Genomic DNA, 4,498 nt, shown 5'->3' on the forward strand with positions numbered 1-4,498 from the left:
CCCGGCAGTCACTACCGTCTTAAATACCAAAGTGAGTGTAGTCAGTGGAGCATACGTGACACGTGCCCCCTAGTGCGCCCCCTTGTGTCCAATCCCCTTCACTCAGCTGAGGATGAAGAACACTTTCCATTGGTTCCACAGTCTAAATCCCGAGTGCAATGGAGCAACATGCTTCAGCTGCCGTAACTAAGATCCACACCGGAATACACGCGGTGCATCTGCTGACTTCAACAACAGGGGCTTCTGTCCCCACCTGGCCGGGGAACCGGAAGTCCAGAGCACTCTGTTGGAAGCTTTGATGTCCTCTGAGGCCTCCCTGCAGAAGACCTGCAGGTGGTACTCTCTATGAAATCCTCCTTGGTCTTTTCTCTGTGTGCTCATCTCTGAATAGCCTTTTTCCCCCGTTTTGAAGAAGAATGCCATTCAAATTGGGATGAAACGTACTTGTAAATTGTTATTGTAATGTGGCAGAGCATGACTTTAATTCTAGCACTCTGGAAGCAGAAGCAGGCGGATCTCTGAGTTCAGGACAACTTGTGGGTCTACATAGTGAGTGTGATAGCAGACGGGACAGTATACTGAGACCTTGCATTAAGCAAACACACACACACACACACACACACACACACACACACAATACTTTTCATTTTAATTTACTTTCATGGTCTTTTAAGTTTTATTTAATTAATTAAATTAATTAATAATAATTAACTTAATTTGAGCAGCCCTTTCATTTACCTTAAAGGTCCTAAGAACATAGCTGCATTCTGCGGTCAATACCTCTAGAGTGTGACACTTTTGGAAGGACTCAGTTCAGGTCCGTGCCCAGCATCTCATTTTGGTCACAGATCCACGTGAATGTAAGGATGTTTTAATGAACTTTTTAACCTCCAAGAATATGTCATGGTTTTATTTCTACGAGTCCTGCACAGAAGAATCACTATTGGGCATTCACGGATCCTCGGTAATACGATTCTTTTTTTTTTTTTTTTTGATTTTTTTTTTTATTAACTTGAGTATTTCTTATATACATTTCGAGTGTTATTCCCTTTCCCGGTTTCCGGGCAAACATCCCCCTCCCCCCCCCCTTCCTTATGGGTGTTCCCCTCGCAACCCTCCCCCCATTGCCGCCCTCCCCCCATAGACTAGTTCACTGGGGGTTCAGTCTTAGCAGGACCCAGGGCTTCCCCTTCCACTGGTGCTCTTACTAGGATATTCATTGCTACCTATGGGGTCAGAGTCCAGGGTCAGTCCATGTATAGTCTTTAGGTAGTGGCTTAGTCCCTGGAAGCTCTGGTTGCTTGGCATTGTTGTACTTTTGGGGTCTCGAGCCCCTTCAAGCTCTTCCAGTTCTTTCTCTGATTCCTTCAATAGGGGACCTATTCTCAGTTCAGTGGTTTGCTGCTGGCATTCGCCTCTATATTTGCTGTATTCTGGCTGTGTCTCTCAGGAGCGATCTACATCCGGCTCCTGTCGGTCTGCACTTCTTTGCTTCATCCATCTTGTCTAATTGGGTGGCTGTATATGTATGGGCCACATGTGGGGCAGGCTCTGAATGGGTGTTCCTTCAGTCTCTGTTTTAATCTTTGCCTCTCCCTTCCCTGCCAAGGGTATTCTTTTTCCTCATTTAAAGAAGGAGTGAAGCATTCACATTTTGATCATCCGTCTTGAGTTTCGTTTGTTCTAGGGATCTAGGGTAATTCAAGCATTTGGGCTAATAGCCACTTATCAATGAGTGCATACCATGTATGTCTTTCTGTGATTGGGTTAGCTCACTCAGGATGATATTTTCCAGTTCCAACCATTTGCCTACGAATTTCATAAACTCGTTGTTTTTGATAGCTGAGTAATATTCCATTGTGTAGATGTACCACATTTTCTGTATCCATTCCTCTGTTGAAGGGCATAAAAATATGGAACGCTTCACGAATTTGCGTGTCATCCTTGCGCAGGGGCCATGCTAATCTTCTCTGTATCGTTCCAATTTTAGTATATGTGCTGCCGAAGCGAGCACGGTAATACGATTCTTATGAATAGGACCCATCTTAAGGGGAAATTTGTCTAAATGTCTTATAAATACCAAATGTGTTGGGATTGAAGACATGGCCGACCACGAATTGGCTCAAGGGTGTGAGGGGATTGGTCCTATCCAATGAGAGTGTCCTGAAAGCTTTTGAGAAAACAGGCATATAGAAAGATTTTATATAAAGGGGACTCCCAGAGATGATGAAAGACAGCAAATCACGTGAACAAAACATGGAAGAATTTATGTGCACCGGTTACATGGAAATCAGGCATCATGTAGCCATTTAGCCTACATATGTGAAGGAAGCAAACTGTATTCTCCGGGTGACAGAACGTAAGTGGCGTTCAGGACCCCAGCCTGTCAATCAGTGTCCTCATGCTCCACCCACTGGGATGAGAGCATATGGGATCCAAAGTGAACATCCTGACCCACCCCAAAGTCCCACCCAGTGTGAGAGGTCCACAAATCACCTTAATGAAGTTGTTCCACTAACTTAGGTAGGAATTAAGGAAACTGAATAGGAAGGAAGTGAAATCCAGACCCAAGAGACGTGGGGACGCTACTCACCATCTCTGTGAGCTCACACCAGACACTTCACTTCATCAAACCTAATTGTGTCATCCACACACTGGGAATAACAATAATTCTTGCCCTTACAGGCTCGTCTGGGCTGTATATGAACAGGAAAGGTAGAGGCCCTGCGAGCTCTTGGTAAATATTAAGGTGGTATTCAACCCATGTCTGTGACCATCCTTGTTGTATGACAAGAATTCGGGAGCTGGTGAGGTCTGCATTTTTAGATAGAGAGTTGATTCGGGAGTGTAATTGGGGCTAGACACACTAAGAATGAAAATGTCAGTTTTATTTACTTTCCTTTAAAAAAAAATAGTACCAGTCACAGGACAAACCTCAGAATCAAGTTTAAAGAACATCATCTCCATTTTAATTAAAGTGCATAAACTATGACCTGTAATGACAGCCACAAGCAAGAGGAGATGGTGTTAAAGCAGTGGTTTTCTGGCAGCATTCCATCCGAACGGCTCAGTTTAATAAGAAGGGGGGGTACAAAACCTCAGGACTGTGCACCGTCCAGCAAGTCTCTGAACATCCAGTTAACAGCAGACATCAGTGATTGAAAAGCACATCTCCAGGAGTCTCAGAGGCTCCAGTCCTCACCAGTCCTTATATACAAATTCTCCCATTTGCTATCCCTGGAGCCCAACTTCCAGAAAAGGTCTCTCCTCTAAGTTCAGCCTTACTCTCATTTTGTCATCCTCCTTCCCCTCCTTGCCACATCGCTATCACGCCTTTTCCGGTGGCTGATGCAGGGATCACGGCTCTCTCTGGAGCATTGTCCTCTGCGAGAGCCTTCTTGTGGCATCACCTCTGGTTTTGTCCCTGGCATTCCCATGTGGAAGAAAGAGGATGGCCCTCTTCAGAAGCATTGAGTTCTGGGTCTCACTGAACCCTGATCCTGTCAACATGAAAGAGATGACCACTGCAACTGCTTTCCTAACTAGGCCAAGGAGCAGAACTTGTAGCTTTCCCAAGGACAGCATACTCAGAGGACTGACAAGTCACTGATGGCTTTTTTTGGAGGGGTGGGGGTCGGGGGAAGGAAACCTCTACTCATTGTGGGATCGATTTTTACTTTAATTTTTGTCCAAGTCATTTGAATATATTTTCACAGGAATTGAAAACTCTAGATGGTAAGGTGGATCATCTGTCAGTCACTCAAGGGGCTCACAGAAATAACACTGTTGATGATGTCAGTTTCTAAACACATCACGCGGTCTATGAAGATAGCGTGTTTACAGGGGGCTGGAGGGTATTGTACAATAATGAGCAACAGAGGGAAACCGTACAAAGATCCAAGGTGGAAGAAATCCTTGCCGTGGGGTCCTAATTCTGAAGGCAGGGGCTTCTGACTCAAATTTCTAATTTAGAAATTCAGACTAAATACACAGAGTCTACAAAAATCTCATTTTCTCAGCCCAAGAGATGTGGGACTCAGATAACATTCATTATGCAGTTGACCCTAAAGCCATACATGGAGCTGGGTCAAACCCAGGTCAACAGAAAGCCTACCACAGGAAGACCCATCAAGAATCTTCCAAACCAGAGCCAAGCCACTGGAAATGTAACACTGTTAAGGAAGTTTAATGTCCCTGCTAAGGAACAACCTGAACCGAAGAGAAGAATCACCCCCCCAAGTCCTAGTGTCAGGTTTCAAAGGACTGCTGTCTGGAGAATGAAGACATAACTGAGGCATTGGGAACACGGAGAAATGCATTAGCGTCCAAGAGTCAGAGAAAATAAAAAATAATGTCCTTGGAGGGCCAGCAGATTCTTTCCATGAAAAGTAAGGTTCCATGTGGAAATATAAGCAGGATATTCACCAGAGGGGAGAAGAAAAGATGGGGGAGAAGAATCTGGGGAAACGGGGCAGGGGGAGCAAGAAGAGAATGGGGC

At 44.9% G+C, this 4,498-nt stretch overlaps 1 non-coding gene across 1 annotated transcript; it reads right to left on the bottom strand.

Annotated features, from left to right (window-relative positions):
• Positions 1-1,907: 1,907 nt before the first annotated feature.
• LOC120096865 (U6 spliceosomal RNA) lies at positions 1,908-2,014 on the bottom strand. The gene has a single exon (XR_005493671.1). It is a non-coding gene; the product is annotated as a U6 spliceosomal RNA (small nuclear RNA).
• Positions 2,015-4,498: the final 2,484 nt, after the last annotated feature.

The sequence above is a fragment of the Rattus norvegicus genome, chromosome 14 (genome assembly GCF_036323735.1).
Source record: "Rattus norvegicus strain BN/NHsdMcwi chromosome 14, GRCr8, whole genome shotgun sequence".
In the NCBI taxonomy this organism is placed as follows: Eukaryota; Metazoa; Chordata; class Mammalia; order Rodentia; family Muridae; genus Rattus; species Rattus norvegicus.